Source organism: Adiantum capillus-veneris, chromosome 6 (assembly GCF_014529385.1).
Source record: "Adiantum capillus-veneris isolate H3 chromosome 6, ASM1452938v2, whole genome shotgun sequence".
Classification (NCBI taxonomy): domain Eukaryota; kingdom Viridiplantae; phylum Streptophyta; class Polypodiopsida; order Polypodiales; family Pteridaceae; genus Adiantum; species Adiantum capillus-veneris.
The window spans coordinates 89,472,872-89,492,043 of NC_140936.1; positions in this window are offsets into that span (position 1 = coordinate 89,472,872).

Genomic DNA, 19,172 nt, shown 5'->3' on the forward strand with positions numbered 1-19,172 from the left:
GAATAAACGGGAACAAGAGTTAGAATATAGACATGTGCTTATGGTTCTATCTCAGCATGGGACCAAAATCAATGGGTCCAAATGAGAGATGGTTTTTCAAAGAGCAATGCTAGATAATGGAGCTTGAAAGACCTTAGTATTATCTTCATTAAAGACCTCCAAAGGTTAGTGTTAAAAGTCCCTAGACCTAGGACCTTAGTCAATCTTGAGGTGGGAACCCATCCCATGCTTGAGGTGCTTGCTGACTAAGGTGCTTGAGGTGCTTGTTGTTATTGTTGACTAAGGTGCTTGAGGTGCTTGTCATGCTTGATGATTAAGGTTCTTGAAATGCTTAAGGTACTTGGGGGCTAAGGTGTTTGAGGTACTTGAAGTCAAAGCAAGGCCTACAGAGGAGGGGGTGAGCCGTGAGAGTAGTGGATGGGGTTGAATGAGCACTCCCTCATCCAAAGGGCACCCGTTGCTCAAAGAGGCAAAATGGACACATGTCAAGCCCCTAGCTAGGTTTCCCTCATGGTGTGACTAAAGCCTATTGGTTGTCTCTCTTTATGGGAGAAACTATAATACAAAAGCCTTTTGGAGGGGGGAACCGGCTCCGCATAAATTTGGTCCTCAACAACTGTTATCAAGTTCTCTAATTCTCTCTCTTGCAAAGTATTTTTCATGCCAAGTTAATTAAGTATAATGGTTATGCTGCTACCTCTAATCAATTTCACCCTATATTTTCTCAAAGTAGTCTCATAAAAATGCTCACTACAATAATTGTGCTATTCTCAATGTTCATAGGCAGTTTCCATTACATTGGTGTCAAAGCTATTGGTTTCTCTTTTCTTGCCTAAGAACAAAGGTCCTTAAGTTGTACATGAAAAGTTGGACCTCCTCATTGCAAGAGGGTAAGTGTGACATGGATCTATTATCCTAGCTGAAAAGGACTTAGTTTGAGGTACACCGTTGGAAACTATAGACTTAATAATGGAGTCTCTCCAGGTTTTCCTCTGGCTTAACCATTATTGAAGTACTAGAAAGCTCAACACGAACCATAATCAACCGGGAAATGTTAGACCCTCTCCACTATTCTTTTCAATCAATAGTCTCTAAACCACAGGTGTGGCTACTTGAGAACTAATTTTCAAAGGTAAAGGAGAGTAGCAACTAAGATTTATGAGGGTACCAAAGCAAAAAGTAGCATACACATAAGTTTAATTAGCATGGCTGGCAATAATCAAGAGAGTAAAATGAATATTGAAAACTTTGGTTTTGCACATGAAGATGCTACTGATGATGCCCCAATATTTGTGAGCTATCTTGTTTTTAGGTTGCAACAAGCTATGGGCAACCTTGCCTTGCAAGCCAAAGTTACTCAACAACTCCGTGCTTATGGGGTTTCCTTCCTCTCCAAGAAGAGAGCAAGCTTATGAAGCCTCTTGTTGAGACTTCCAAAAGAAGACTCTCTCCAATAAGAGAAGAGGAGGAATCCGATGAATGAGAAAGAAGTAAATCTCCAAATTCATCTGAAGATGTGGCTCCACAAAGAGGTGGTCTCAACGATCCCCAACTCCTCCCAAGAGGAAAAAATCATCATATAGTCCTTCTCCTCCTCACTCCAAAAGAGAAGAAAGGAAACAAAGGAAGAAAAAGGCAAGAGAGATGTCACCCTCTTATCCTTCTTCTTCACCTTCCTCCTCTTTCAATGAAATAAGAGGTTATTCTCCTAGAGAATACAAGAGGAGAGGGCATCGCAAATCCAACCCTGCTTGGAAAAGGTCCCAACAGCTTAAGAAGTTCAAAGAGGGAGGAAAGAGTATCTCTTGTCTCACTTATGATGGCACCTTTGGTACTACTAACGAAGTATTGGCCTTCAACCAATAATTTGATGCGGCCTTTGGAGAGGAGAGATTCACAGAGTCCTCCAAGCTACACCATGTATCTATGCACTTTGAAAAATATTCTCGTTAATGTTAGGCTACTCTGCGCGGGAATGGCCAAGCCATAAGGACATAGAGAGCTCTACAAGTTTCCATAATGAAGCAATTCCTTGCAAGCGATGCCAAGGACAAAGTGCTTACTAAATGGAGAAGCTTGAAGCTACTCTCCCACGAGTCTTTCCACAAATATGTAGACAAGGTTTGGGATTTACATCTCAAAGCTGCAGTCTTTCAAAAGATAGACTTCGTTAGACAAAAGCAACAATTTTGTGTGGGATTACCAATGAGACTCCTAGAGCTTCCATGATCAAAGCTCCAAAAGAGGATGCTCACTACAAAGGATCATCCCTTTACTAGGCTTGGGGAAATGTGAGGGAGCATGATGCCTTCATCCTTTTTGACCCTGGCTCTACTCACAACTTCATATCAACGGAGTTGGCCACTAAGTTGGGCATTCAAGATTTCAAGATGGGAGATATTGTAATTGCTACCGATGGGGCTTTAAGGGGATAACAAGCTTTCGTTACTCCCTTGATTGGGAACTTGAGGCTTCATGTCCAAAGCTACATCGACAAAGAATAATTTTTTATCTCTCCTCTCCAACATAAGGATGTTATCCTAGGGGCACCATGGTTCAACCGCATGACTGCCAACATGAAGTTCTCTGAAAGGTGTGATATCCCCAACCCACCAATACCAAGATCGGGATGGGATCCTTGACAGGTCTCTAGGTCTGATAAAAATTAGAGTCTCTAAACAAGAAAAATCCAAGGAATAGACCTTTACCATTGACAATGGCTTGGGTCTATAGCCTTAGAAGAAGACCTAGTCCTATCTCGCAGCGAAAACTGGACAACGTATTAAAAGTCCAAAAAACTATTTCGGCCCTATAACTTCCACAAATTGGGCTAAGGTATCCTCAACTAATGTTTTTTTCCCCCTAACATATGTGACGGCACAACCCCGCTGGTGGACTCCTCTTCCAAGTGAAGATGTTTTCCAAACGTTTTTAGTGTGCGGGGATGAATAGTTACCTGACTAATCAGGTCCACCCGTCCATGATTGAAAACCTTAGTCAATCCCCACTTACCACCCCGCACTCACACATGTTGCTTTGTTATTTAATTACTACCACATTCTTGTCACAATTAAAATAATAATTTCTTTTAACTTTCATAACTGAATTTCATTAAAACAGCCCTTGAAAACAGTATTGAAAACATTCTTTTAGAAAACAGGCATCTTTAAACTTAAGACAAGGTACTGTCAATCAAAACATTGTCCATAATAACCATGACCAGTACTCTTCTTGTCTCAAGAACACCTAAGGGTGAAAAAATGGCACCCATTCCTTATTCACAATATCTGGAGTGGATAAAATCCCACCCAAGGTTCCGGGTGCCCATGCACCAAACCAGTTTCCCATACAACTGGGCGGCTCCCCTAGAATAAAAAGGGTATCCTAACTTATGTAGAAACATCAAGATATGACACGGAGTAGAAACTCATCGTTCATGGGGGTAACCGACTTATCCATGACTGGAAAGCCATCATTATCATCAATTTATACCAAGGAGTCGGAGGCGTCTTGAGACAAGCTGTCTTAAGGATGATCAATCATATCTTTCCTAATTCAACCAGTTTTAACCCAAACAATTATTTCCTACATTATAAACAATGCACGTTGGAAGTTACCTTCCGTTTTTGGTCAATTATTCCTTTTCTGATTCTTACTTACTCCTTACGTATGCAATGCTAACTTATAAAACAACTTAAACTATTGAAAGACTTAATTGAATAATGGGAAACCCACCTGGGACTGAACGGCCATCTGCTGTTGCTGTGCTGGTTCCTGAAGACTCTCCTCAAATGAAACTCTCCTCTCTCATTACTAGATTGGAATCATACTTTCTATGCATTGCATTTAGGGAAATAAAATATGAATTTCTCTCTCACCAATTGATTAGAAGCATACTTTCTATGCATTGCATTTAAGGAAATAAAATATGGTCTTTTGGTTTATTGATTCTTGAACATGTACCTAGAAGGTGCCACTACCCTTCATTGACATTCCATGTGACGAGTATCTAGTTTTTGGTGAAGTGGTTTTCTTAGTTTAGGCACAAAAGAGGAGCTCGGCTTCCATGACATGCATCCAATTTAAAGACTCACCCATTTCTTGTAAAAACGGGCTCCTTTATTTTTGAAGGTCAAGGTCTCTAAATTTAGCCATGGCAAGTGGAGTCTTCCTACATTGGGTGGCCTTTTCTTTCATACGACATGCCATGGCAGCTCCTAAATCCCATCTCTACAGCACATAATTATACTAAACCAAGATAAGCCTTAACAACACTACAAGATCACACTTCAATTGCTCAAGGGCCTATGCATAATCCCCAAAGCTTTAATCAAAACCCTTAGCAATACATTCTCAAATGCTTTTGGTGAACTGACCCTCATATCAAACCTCCCCTGTATATTTCCCTCTTTGGGGATCACCTCGACCAAGGAAGGAAGGCTCCAACTTCACGCCACTTAGCTCAAGGTCCTATCGATCTGTATCTCCTACAATTGGCTTAGCTGCTCATGATATGCCATTATCTGAGATCAACTTGTCGAAGGAAGAAACATTAAGTCATGTAACTACTCAGCCTCCCTCATCAAAAGGCATCATTCACTTGACTCGCCACCCTTTTGGCCTCCTATAGATAGCACTCAATTTTTTTTTAATGTGGCTTAATTAACTTTCTTTTTTAATTAAATGAAATGGACAACTCAATCCTTTTTCACACTAGTAAGGTCACATAAAATCCCCATTCACACCAAGAAGTCACTACTTCAAGGGAAAGCATCTCTCTTACCAATTACATTTGTGCTTGCACTCATGCTCCATCCTTTGTACCAAGTTAGACACTCCCACAAGAGAGATCATCTCTTTTGGTAAGACCTCTCGAGAACCATGGGAAGGGACACTCCTACCATATTTTACAAGAATGGTTGCACACATGGAAAGCTATAGTTAAGGGCTACCTAATGCGTAAACATTATGGTCAATTGTTTGCCCCTTGGGAGAGAATGAGAGGATAGAAACTAGGGCTAGTGAAGAAAAATTCTATGAGAAATATGAGCAAGCCTCATGCATTCTCCTTACTTCATTAAATGATAATCATATACATTATTTGGATGGTGTAAGACACAGGAAAACAACTTAAAAACAATGACAAAATCATCATGTTGTATACTGTTGGTAAGTTGGATCATGACCAAAATGCTCATACTAGGTGCCCACAGGATGTCTTCGATGTACAATTGTCCTCGGTCGTTAAGTATCAAATCTGATGACTAACCTTGATATTCCAAATGTACGAAAAAAATTGTAGACCAAAAGGTGGTGATATCTGTTGATTTGACCATGTCTCCATCAGTTTTTACACAAGGCCATTGGCACTCACCCGGATCCCAAACAAACTCTGCAAGGAGAAGCCCTCCCAAATCCATAACCTCCAAAGTTGTGCCTTCTCTATTGCGAAAACAAGGTCAACACAAGAGCACCTCCTCAAAGAGCCCACCACTAGAATGTCTTGCTAATGCCTCCAGATGTTGATCAAGTGATGAAATGGAAGTCTTTGATGATGGCCAGAATGACTAGTATCTATATTGTCAAAAAACAGAGTCCCAAACAAAGCAGCAAGTGGTTGTCTAGAGGAAAGGTGAACAATGGACACCGCCCCTAAAACATGACTTGAGGACATCACCTCTACGTCTTTTGCTTTTTCTTTACATGTTTTCCTAATCTTTAGGGTCTCTAACATAGGTTTCCTCTTGATCAACCTTGTGCTTCTCAAGAAACTCTTGGATGCTTTCAAGCAATGTTGTAGAGCCTTTTGAGTTCTCAGCTTCAACATAGGGTCTAAGAATATTCTATTTCTTTCCAAAGTTTTGAATTGCTATAAACTTGGCTTACTAAGTGTATGAACAAAACTTGATTGGCTAAGAAGAAGCAATGACCCACTAGAGTCTAATGTTAAGACTTTAATGGCAAGTGAAGCAAAGCTAAGAATCTCTATTAGGCTATTCTAACTAGTGTAACTAGTTTTCTTCTCTTGCTAGTTTTGAAATATATCAAAGATTCCTTGAAATTGCTCTTGCTCCATCTTCTTTATCCACCTTTTTCAACCTTCCAATGCTGTAGAACATGGTATTACTTTAACTACAGATATTGGAGCTTTCAATCCCTATTGGATTCTTGGGCATTTGGTATGTGATAGCTTTGGTTGGTGCACATGAGGACCACTCATATCTCAATCATGATTTAAAGTAAAATTAAACTCAATGCTAATTTATGAACAATGCACGGAGCATGGTTGAAAATAGGCTTGATTAATGCACATAAAGTTGTGCGACACTAGCTCTTTTTTAGAGTTAGAAATGATCTCTCCACAAGCAAAATGTGACAATATAAAATTATTTATATTTATCACGTAGGATGTTGACTAGGATCCATGTCTTCCACATGGTTTTTCCACACATGGCTTGACACATAGGATGCCATGGAGAGAAAGTTCACACATGAGTTGTAGTTAGTATCACTCACACAAATAATCCTCTCTGACGAGAGTAGGTTAAGGTGGATGAGTTATTGCCGTTCATAGCATGATGGTGTAAATCACTAGTCAAGAAGTAAACTCAATGTAAGTGCAAATGAATTAGAAATGCATTATGATAATACCTAGTGTGCTAGGGTATATTAGTGTTAGTTTCATTCATGGGTATGAATCATGATGTGCACTAATTCTACTTCAAACAAGTAGGCTCAATGTGTGAAGCACTGTAGACAATGTATTAGAACTTGAACTAGATTTAGTGGGCTTATATGGCCAAAGGAGATAAAGCTTGAGATTTATCCAGACTATGATGCATGAGACACAAGTGGTTTGTATTGAATGCTAGGGCACTTAGGAAGAATATGCATGTATTTGGGAGAAGAGGAGAGTGAATATGAGGCTCATTGAATGAGCTCCATGCCCTATGGATCGTGTGTCGTGTGTCATGCTTATGCGTCATGTCATGGAGAAAGTAGAGGCAATACCTATGGCTAGGGTTAGCCATAAAAACTCCCTCGTAAGCCTAGTCATGGTGATGTTCTAGCATAAGTGATACATCTAGGATATTGTGATACATCCTAGTGGATCAACATGATTCATCCCTATGGTTCACAATGTGTTCACTTATCATACTTAGTTTCAAAAGAGTAGAGTGCATTAGTATAGTTGAAAATGTAATTGAATAATCCTGAAGAAGTAGATGATGCATCATGTCCTTCATAGTCACCTTGAGCAGTATTCTTGTGAACTATTCCTTTTCCTAAGTTATCATAATCTGGTTCTGAATCTCCTCGTTAATCCTTTTTGAAGCATCTCAATGAATGGTGTTCCATCTTGTGGTATATGCTACATGGATTATCTATGTATGAGTCCTTCGTAGCATGTCTTGACCTACCACACTTCTTGCACTTTGATTTGCTTGATGAAGTTATATAAGCACCTCCTACTTCCTCCTTGAGTTTCTTATTCTTCTCATGATCTTGCAGTAAGTTGATAATGTCTTTCAAGCTCACTACTGGATCCTTCTCCATGAGTACAACACCATTAGATTGAGCTTATACCTTCAGACAGTCGTTTTGTGGGCGGCTTGAATAATCAATTACTTAGGAACATAAATCCTTGCTAGCATTTTTAAAATTTAATGATTATTTTACATATGGAAATGCCACTTAAGCAAAATATACAACAAATGCATGGAATATCTCGGAATCAATGGGGCGATGATAGATTTTGAGCGCTAGTGCTTATGTGGCACTAATGAGCACCCTTCAAAAACTTTGATCAGAGGAATTAAAGTGCGTTCAATTGTGTCACGTTGCATCGAGTGCTCGAAATTTATTCGGATGGGTCTCAATGCTTATGAGGACGACAAATCATGGGTCGGACTAAGATCAAAACATGATTAGCCTTTGTACTAGCAGAACTAAATTTTGAACAAAAAAAAATATTTACCCCCTTCAGTGTAAGATGCTTGCGCTCCAAATTACAAGCAGAAACTACCCACGTGGCACAGTATTATTGGAGCAAGACGTTAACGTAAAGCTAAAAATAAAGCAAGCTAAAAGTAAAGCAGGTTAACACAGTCAAGCAAACGCAGTGTTTTGAAAGCAAACAACGGTCACGCAGCGAATAGGGCGCTAAGAGAAAGGAACGGAGGAGCTGTAAACATCAATCGCACGAGAAGTTTGGAGAATTTTCTCGCAGGATTCGATTCAAGGTAGGCAGCTACTTACACATGTCTCTGTCTCTATGTGTGTGTCCTTGTGTTACATGTGCTTCTGTGTGTGTGTGTGTGTGTGTGCGTGTATGTGTGTGTGTGTGTGTCTGTCTGTGTGTGTGTGTGTGTGTGAGAGAGAGAGAGAGAGAGAGATGTCTCTACAATGTTTGTGTGCGCACGTTTGTGTATGTGTGTGTGTGTGTGTGTGTGTGTGTGTGAGAGAGAGAGAGAGAGAGAGAGAGTGTGTTGATTTATGTGTGTGTGTGTGTGAGAGAGAGAGAGAGATGTATGTGATGGGAAACGCCGGTATGAGTATCTGCAATGTTTGTTTGCGCACGTCTGTGTATGTGTGTGTGTGTGTGTGTGTGTGTGAGAGAGAGAGAGAGAGAGAGAGAGAGAGAGAGAGAGAGAGAGAGAGAGAGAGAGAGAGTGTTGATTTATGTGTGTGTGAGAGAGAGAGAGAGAGAGAGAGAGAGATGTATGTGATGGGAAACACCGGTATGGTTTGTGCGCTGAGCCGAAATGGCTTAAACTGGCCCCTCCGGGAGTGGTCACCATGACGATCCATCTGAGCAAGAACTTGCAGGCCCTGTTATGGACGCACAAGGATGGCCAATTCTCGGATATCGTATCCTTGACGAGGTACCCATTGGTGGGAGATGTGCTAACCGGAGGTATGGGCAGCATCATCTTTCGGGCCGCGTTCGACGCCAAATACAATGCAATCAGAGGGTTGGATGTTCCTTTACTCGAGGCGTCCTGTGATACATCGAACAATCTCCCCGATGGTCCAGACGGCATGGACATGTGATATTCGGGGTAAAGAGCCAGGCGACACTACAAGAGGCTCTTCATATTAGCGACGCTCACACAACGACGCTCAAAAAAAAAAATCCCGGCGTCGCTATGAGTGTCGCAAATTTACAAAGAAATTTGCGACGCTCATAGCGACGCTTATAGCGACGCTCATAGCGACGCTGGCTGGGGTAAAAAACTAACCGAGCGCGCCCAAAAACTCAGATCTCAGATCTGAGTTTTTCGGCGCCCTCAAGCTAGGAGCAGGTAACGCTCTCCCTCACTCTCTCTCTCTCTCTCTCTCTCTCTCTCTCTTTTTCTTCTCCACACACACACACACACACACACACGAGGAGAGGAAGGAGAGCCAGGTATGCTCCTTCCCTCTCCTCATTCTCATGTTCCCTTCCCCTCTTTCTCTCTCCCTCTCTCTCTCTCTCTCACACACACATAGTGTTTTTGAGAGAGAGAGAGAGAGAGAGAGAGAGAGAGAGAGAGAGAGAGTACAAACAAAAACAAAAACGCACACACACATACATAAACAAAGAATGCACACACACATTGAGAGAGAAAAAGAGAGAGAGAGCATGCATAAACAAAAAACGCACGCATTGAGAGAGGAAAAGAGAGAGAGAACATGCATAAACAAAAAACGCACACATTGAGAGAGGAAAAGAGAAAGAAAACATGCATACAATCCAAAAAAACGCACACACATTGAGAGAGAAAGAGAGAGAAACTAATTTAACGTCGTAGGAAACTAATTAAAATTAAAAGACCTAAAGATCTAGCCGACGAGGAGTTGAACTCAAGACCTATTATTCAAGAGGGAAATGGCATAATCAATCTATCATACTTGGCATGGGTGATAGAAAGGTTATACCATTTATCTCTTTTTATTGGCACACACATCCACACACGCGCACACACACAAGAAGAAGAGAGTTATAACGTCGTAGGAAACTATCTTAAAAGACGTTAAAGATTAGGTTATATGTAGACTTACATTAAATTAGATTTAGGTTTATTTTTAACTAGATTTATGTTTATTTAAGCTAGATTTAGATTTACGTTATATTAGATTAGATTTAGGTCTCCATAGACTGTGATGCCTGCATGAAGCGGGTGAAGAAAGCCCTCAATGGAATATAGGGTATTGCTGCCTTCACTCATGGTGGGCTCCGTCAATCCAAAAGTACTGGTGAAATGTCTTCAGAAGATAGGGAAGAAGGTGGATCTTCAGGGCGGCAAGAGTCACTACATCCCCGACACAATGACCATCTAGACAACCTCTAGTCATTAGACTTACGTTAAATTAGATTTAGCTTTATTTTTAGTAGATTTACGTTTATTTATATTTACGCTTATTTACGTTAGATCGAGTCCACGCAAGAATTACTTACGGTTTAGGGTTTAGAGTTAGACGAACAGTGAAAAGATCTACTGTGAAAAGATGTTAAGATGAAGTGAAGTGCTACAGCTAGAGAAGAGGCAAAGGGGTTTTGTCCACTACATGCAGTATCATGTAGACGTGGGTGTGTAGATTTCTTGTACCCACAAATATAGGTATTGACCAATAAAGACGAGATTATAACCCGGTGGTTCTGATCTCCGTGCACCTCTAGACCGAGGTGTGCGGGGATTGGACATGACTAGAGAATGTGAGGTAAAGAGAGAGAGAGAGAGAGAGAGAGAGAGAGAGAGAGAGAGAGAGAGAGAGAGATAAGACAAAGAATGCCAATAGAATATTAAATTTGTTGTCCAGGTTATAAGTTTTTTATCCTCATTATGAGTAGCGACGAGGATGTGGGACCGTCCAACCGAAACACCTATCTCTCAACGAGGGTCTTATGTCCTTGTAATCAATGCAAGCATGCTGTGCGACGGACAAGACGTGTTTCTTTGTAGCACGTTCGCGAATTTGGTGAGTTCGATCCATCTATTATAGATCGAGTTGTTGCCAATTATAACTCGTCGGACTCTGACGCTGGCCAACAAGCAGCAATCTTGCAACCCAATAGACGTGTTCGCAGGCGCTTTGGTCAAGCAGCATATGTGAGGCCACAAGATGTAGCCTCTGACATCTCGGGGGATGATCATGCAGAGCACATTCCCAACGAGGCAATGTTTGAGCCCGAGATTGATGAAATGATCGAGACGATCATGGATTCAGAAAGGCTTATCTATGATGATATGAAAAGTGAAGCCGATACGCCATTGTATAATGGAGCACGTATGTCTAGATTGAAAGCACTCCTGGTTCTTCTCAACATGCACGAAAAGTTTGGATGGAGTGACACTAGCATCACAACGCTTTTCAGGTGATCTATTACAATTAGTTTACTTTAATAGAACTCTAAATGTATAATGATCTGATAGATTTTTACACGACTGTATCATATTTTTATGTTGTGTAGATTGCTGAAAGAGCACATACTACCAGCTGACAATGTGATGCCAGATTCCCGAGATGAAGCAAGAAAGATTTTGCGAAACTTGGGGATGGATTACAATTCTATCCACGCTTGTCCTAATGACTGCATTCTTTTCAGAGGGGAATACATAGACATGGAGAAGTGTCCGAAATGTGATTCCGAAAGATATCGAGTAGATCTCCACGGGACAAAAATTCCACAAAAGGTTTTGCGACATTTCCCTCTGCTTCCTCGCATCAAGAATTTCTTCGAATGTAAGTCCATGGCCGCCCTAGCATCATGGCATGAGGAGAATAAATCTTCGGATGGTGTGCTACGAATTCCTGCAGATTGCGTAGCGTGGAAACATATAGATGGAACATGGTTGGATTTTGCCAGGGAAGCTCGAAATTTGCACTTAGGCCTGGCTATGGATGGCGTAAATCCATTTGGTCAAAGATCAACATCTTACAGTGTATGGCCCGTTGTCATCGTCAACTACAACATTCCTCCGTGGTTGACTACAAAGAAAGGGCACCTATGGCTAAGCTTGATTGTGCCAGGGCGATATAAAGTGGGGAATATGGATGTGTATCTTCGTCCACTATTGAAAGAGCTACAACAATTGTGGATTGGCATAGAGGTGGTGGATATGAGCCGACACACAGGACGACGGAATGCTTTGATCAGAGGCATTCTAATGTGGACCATGCATGACTATCCCGGGCTAACAGAATGCTCAGGTGATCTATTGACACTCCTCACTCAGACATTGTAAATCTTGTTTTTTCCCATAGTTGCTCTATTATCATGTGTATACATGCAGGGCTTCAAACAAGCGGATACAGAGCATGTGTCACATGTGGACCTAGACTGAATGCACGTAGGGCACCCTCACTGAAGAAGCAAATCTACGAAGGTCATCAAGCGTATCTTCCAGAGAATCATGTGTTACGCGACGGCTTTTTGGGAAGAGAGCCACCAAGGATGTCTGCACAAGCATGGTTAGAGCAGAAGGAGATGTGCGATGACGGATTGCCTCCAGGGATGAAGAGACTATCTCTATGGTACGAGTTACCATACTGGCCCCGACTCATGATCAATCACTTGCTCGATCCAATGCACATATTCAAGAATGTGGGTAATCTACTATGGGACCATTTGACCGGCAAGAAAGATACTTTGGGAGCCAGAGTTGACCTTAGAAATGTGGATCGTATGGAGCAATATTGGCCGCAAACAGCGTCTGATGGATCAATAAAACTCCCTAAAGCACCATGGATTTTCACAGGAGCCCAAGAACGCAAAGTAAAAGAGACCATTCGATCTTTGCGGACCCCCACTGGCGTAATGCACTCGCTCCAAACGTGTTTTACTAAAGAAGGAAAGCTTACCGGTTTGAAGTCACACGATTGGCATAAAATGTGTCAGGTACGTTCATAGTGGACTTTAATATCATTGCATAAAATGTGGACTTTAATATCATTGCTGCACATACTTTACAGTTTATTTTACCGGTTGCCATTGAGGGATGTTTGTCTCTTGACATCTGTAACACAATCTACAAACTTGCAAAGCTGGTGCAATGGAACTCACAAAAGGAGATCAACGTAGACTCCATACCATTCGCCAAACTAAATGCTGCGGAGCTTGTGTGCATGTTTGAGAAACATTTTCCTACTACAATGCTAACCATTCAGGTGCATCTTCTTGTTCACATAGTTGATGAGGTGGAAATAGCTGGCACAGTTCATTCCAGATGGATGTTCTTCTTAGAGCGTTTCATGAAAACGCTTAAGGGATATGTGCGTCAAAAGGCATGTCCGGAGGGTAGCATGGCAGAAGGTTGGTTGGTATCAAAGTCCCTAGTGTACATTGGAGAGTGGCTAGACGGATTTGATAAATCCCGGGACACGCTATGGCGAACCATAGATGATGAGCGCAAATCTGGGATTGTCATGTGCAATCTCGGTGTTGAGAAGAAGATGACGGAAGATCTAGAGGCTAAAATCAACCGATTTTGCATGCTTCACAATCCAGTGATGCAAAAGTGGATTTCACAATATGAGGATGCAAAGCAAGAGCGACAAAGGGCACGAATCGAGTGGAGACGGGGAAGATGACCACCGATGCACTATCCAGCGGTTCTCGAGAGCCTACCAACCTTCATGAGCTTAAGATGGTTGCACAACCAATTGAAAAGCGCACAATAATGCGGTGATGAAGTGACTGAAGAAGAGTGGGAGTACTCTCGGGGTTGCGCGACCAAGGTAAGTTTGCAATGTACGACTAGCAAGTGACTTTATTTATAAACATTTGAACGGCCACTCATAATCTTTGTTCGTTGTAGTATAAGTCATACACAGCAGCATGTTGTAAAGGTCGACATTTTAGGGTGGAACGAATCGACAAAAAGAGTTTTACTCAAGATTGTGGAATCATGGCAAAATTTGAACAGTCTAGTCGACGACGTTCCTCTGATGCAGATCCTGTGGTGGCGGAACTCACTTACTTCGGCACGCTGCAAGAGATTTTGAGGATCGATTATAGAGGATTTTTTGTCGACTTGTTCGACGTGCAATGGTTCAAGATAATCATGGAGGGTCGCAACGCTACTGTGCGTAGAGGAGAGTCTGGTTTTCTTGAGGTGGATTCTACTAAGAAATGGACTGACCTAAGAGACACTTTCGTACTACCCGAGCATTGTGAACAAGTAAGTATGTAAATAGTTAACATCCCCCTTTTACAAGTTATGTGCTTGAAAGCTCTCATGTAAGTTATGTGGCTCTGGCAGGTAATATTTCATCCTACAAAGTCTACATCAAACTGGTGGTACGTCATAGAGATAGCCCCTCGTAGTGCAAGGACGTATGAAGGCTACCATGTGCCAATCACAACGACATCAATGGAGGAGATCAGAGAAGATGCTCAATCAGAAGCCGCTGCGGTGGTGCCAGACGAGCATCAAGATGCTACTACTCTATATGGGGTGCATGCAGAGGAGCTACAAAATGAAACAGAGGATATGTGTTTAAACGGAGAGCTCTATATAGATATAGGAAGTTATGCTGAGTTATGCGAGGATGAGAGAGAGATCTCTTAAAGCCATAAATATTGTATTTGAACAATTTTGCTCCGTGTTGTAAAAGCTCTGGCTCTCTAAGTACCTTCCATGGTGTATAACGCTCTTTTCTACTCGCGCTCACATCTTTTGATTGAAAATTCTGAGTTTTCGACTTGCCTCTTCTATCACTCAATTCATTGCGTCATTGTATTTATATGCGTCATTACGTCATTGTATTTAATGGTCTTTGCGTCATTGTCTACTCTATTCATTCAATATTAAGTTTAAATATTCGTGTGTTTAATGCAGGTATGGATGATGAGGAGTTTCTTTCTTCTTTGTCACCGCAGCAGAGACAGTGGTACGTGGAGCGTCATCGCTCTGGCGCATCATCGCGCGTTCCTACTCCATCCGCATCTCCCTCTCTTTCGGAGCATTCGGCGCGCTCCGAAGCTTCGGCGTCGACGAGACGAGCTTCACACTCGTCTAGACACCGGCGCTCTAGTGGTGGCGGTGGCGGTTGTTGTGGGGATTCCGCCACCGATGCCTCCACACCGCCTCGTGTTCGACGAGGCTCTTTACCCTCCCCTTCTTTGCCCGCCCCCACACCAGCCACAACATCGCCATCTACGCCAGGTTTTGCACGGCTGACTGTTCCTAGAAGCTACACACCTCTACCTACTCCACCAGGAGCCACCCCACTCGACACTCCTCGCTTCGGGGCCCAGACGCCGGTGGAGACACCTGACGTCCGTACCCCCATCGACACGCCGCTAGAGACCCCTGTTGGGACACCCAGGTTCACGCGTCACCGACCAGAGGGCTTGCCTTACTCCGTCGACATCAGCGGCGGCATCATCATGGATGATGACGGCAAGAAGGTGATCTCGCGCATGCGTGGTATTTGCTCTCAGCTGTTTAAACACTACATACTAAACAAATGGAGTGAAGTACCAAGTGATTAAAAAAAAAAAGTCATCAGCATACTTCATGATGAGTTTCCCGTTCCAACACGGGATCAGCGCTTCAATGAAGACCTGATGAAGATTCGAATGCGCGAATACTGCAAACACAAACGTTCCGAAGTGCAAAAAGCAATCAAGAATGGGTGGAACAGGCCAGATTGGCTGGCAAAAGAAGATTGGAAGAATGCGAAGAAAGCAGCGCGCGAGAATCCCGACAAGTGGAAGCAACAAAAGGATGCAGCCAGAGCGCGAGTAGAGACAGGGAGCTCGCACCACTTGGGGAGCGGTGGATGGGCATCATTTGAGGCCGATTTTGTAAGTGTTTTCACATTGCTCTTTATGTTTGATAGTTTAGGGTTTATGAGTTTTTTAGTTCTAACATAATAAAATCTTTGTATGTTTTGACAGTGGTCGATGACAGGACGTGATCCCACACCGTATGAGCGCGAGTACGCAGGCAGGAAGGGCTTAAACGCCCTGATGGACATTCTCAGTTCTCGCGGCGGCATGGTTAGTATTAGGGTTTACTCTTTTTTATTTTTTGTATTGTTTTATAAATGTCGTTATATGTTTATACTTACTGAAAGCTGCCTTATTGTCTTTTTTTGCAGAATCCAACAGATACGCCGCTTGGATGCGATGAGACATCTGACTAGACGACGTCAGTTTAGCCGTAGCTAGATAGCATTAGTTTAGGGTTTCTCATAGCTTATGTATCATGAGACGGATTTTATACATCTTTTTGAACCATGTATATTATTACATTTGTCACCGCAGTTCCTTTTGCCAATCAATTCTTTATGCCTATGATGTTGTACAATTGTCATTATTACATTTGCCAATCAATTCATTTTGCCTATGATGTGTACAATTGTCAATTTTGCAAACAATGCGTCTTGTGGGTGACTATTTTGGGTCTATTATCTACCCTTGCACTTTTTTTAAAAAGTGAATCAAGTACAATATGGTTGATGGGTGGCAGGGCATTCAATGCCCTACCACCAAAAAAAAATTCTCTCGGGCGTCGCTATAAGCGTCGCTATTTATGGCTCTGTAGCGTCGCTATGAGCGTCGCTATAGTCTTCTGTGTAAACGTCGCTATATGCGTTGCTATGGACGTCGCTATATGCATCGCTATGAGCGTCGCTATATAGCGACGCTCATAGCGACGCTCTCGTAGCGACGCTCATAGCGACGCTCTCGTAGCGACGGTTTTAGCGACGCCAGGGGTTATAAAAACCTAGTGTATTTCCGTCCCTAACAGCGTCACAAGAGCACATAACCTCTTGTAGTGCGATATGCAGGGGTATGACAAAGTGTGGGCCGAGTGTGTTCGAAAATGTCAGTACTTGTGGGTTTCGGGAGTGCAAAGTATGCCAGGGAAAAACATGCACCTAACCGAGAAGAAATGCGACTGAATGGAAGGGTTGTTGGAGATACCGTGTGGGGTGTTGCCCTTACGCCATGCTACAGGTCTGATCTCCTTGGAGAAGGAAATAACCTCCGTAATTGTTGCGGAATTGGGTATTCCTAAAGTGATTATTGAGCCAAAAGTATGGCAAGAAATAATGATCGAAAGGGCAGTTTGGGTAAGGAAACCTGGTCCTGGCCGAAACAGTGAGGCCATGAAGGTTCTCAATGAGGAACTTATGATATGCTCGACGAGCCAGGGGCTTGAAGTGAATAAGGAATCGTACAACAGGGAAATAAAATCATTGGGGCTATGGGATACAGGACAGCTGGGGCATGTTGCTGGAAGCGCGGGCGATGAGAGTATTTCTAGATGGCAGATGCATGGTGTTAGTACTAAGAAGACTCTAGAGGAAACATATTTTGAGTCCTCTTATGGTTTATGCGCTGAGCCAAAACGGCTTAAGGCAGCTCCTCCGAGAGTGGCCACCATCAGGATCTAGTTGAGCAATACAGTGCAGGTCCTGTTATGGATGCACAAGTGTGGGGCTAAGGATGGCACAGATGGCCAGTTCTTGGCCATGTTATGCTCGACGAGGTACCCAGTGGTGGGCGATGCGCTAAGCCGCGCTACGAGCTAGGGGCAACATGAGCTTCCGGGTCGGGTTCAATGCCAGATACGATGCAGTCAGAGGGCTGGAACCTGCATTCTCACAATATGGTTCATGCAGAAACCATCCGAAACTGTGCCACCCTTTTCATTACATCATCCAGCCATAGTGATCTGGTCTCTGGCTATTCTCATGTGCACTCATGTTTTGCTCCCGCTCGGTGAAGAGACCTCTTCAACGAGGGGAACCCATCGACCAACTACCCTAACGCTATCCACTTTATTTTATAGAAAACTAATGCAACACACATAAATATACAAACTCCAAATGATATAAAGGTATCACTCCAACACTGGACGAGAAGCATTGGTGTCCCTCCAACGCTGGAGGTGAAAAAAGGTGACCGAGGAATGGCACATTCCCTATGGTTTATAAAACTTGGGTGAGGATGGTGTCACCTCCCCACCATACTTGCGTATGGTTTTGTCTTTTTTTTAACAAGCACTGGCATGCGAGCACATACTACATTTCTTGCATCATTGAAAAAACAAACCACACTTAAGAATATCTATTTGATAGAATGTTTCATATTGTACTTAATGCTTTCAGATCCCAAGGATCGTGATGGACAAACTCACTCAGAAAAGAAAGAGTCAAGTAGCAAAACAATGAACAAGAACAAAGCGGAAAGAGAGATTGGCTGCAGCTACAAGTTCGTGGACTAGAATCGACATTCTTTCACGACGTTGGCAAGATTAGTGCATCTCTATATCCAAAAACTTTACAATTTGCGTGGGTTGTGGAACTTACACATTCTCAAAATCTCGCCTCGGACAGAAAATACTAGACAATGCCCATGTTAGTCTAGCTAGCATGACATTCCTAAACGCTACCGAGAAGGAAGAAATATCGATACATTGGTCATGTTGCTCCAGCTGCGACAAATATGTCAAGGCCAAAAGCGTAGTAGTATTGATACCAGACTATGTCCGGTGTATCCTGGAATCCAACCAGCTTCACACGCAACTCCTCAGTATAATTGAAATTTCTTTAAACGTCATAAGCTCTGTGAACGCTGTAGCATACGGCGTACTTGAAAAAAGATCCTTGCTTGATGACCCTCTGATCTGTTGGACAAAAGCAGCAAATATGTAGCAACAACTGTCAAAGCAGCTTGCGTCCTCGCGCTTATCATACATTTTGGCCTACAACTTACTCCATAATCCAGTTATCAAGATGTATAAGACTGTGGCAGAGAAACCCCACAAGAAAACCACTTTGTGTGTGCTGACATCGGACGTTGTTACATCAATCATAACAAGCCACTCAGAAACGGAGCCTTTTGCATTGATGGAGGAAGCAGAAGCGCAATGTGAGATGAGCATTCTTGAAAAGATGTATGCCACCTCAAGAAGAAGGGCCTATACCAGAACGGACTCTCACGACTTTGGCTCAGTAAAGCTCCATGAGGGCTTAGGCCTCATTGAGCATACGACTATCTTCACGTACAATGGGATGCCTGCTAGCTACTCAAAGGTCAAAGACGTGACAATAGAAAAAGCTGTGTTCCCTTTTTTATTCCCATTCGGGCACGAAAACTACGAAGGCGACACCAGATTCAGTGACTAGATCAGGATGAGGATCAGCATGTTGTTCTCCGTGTATACCTT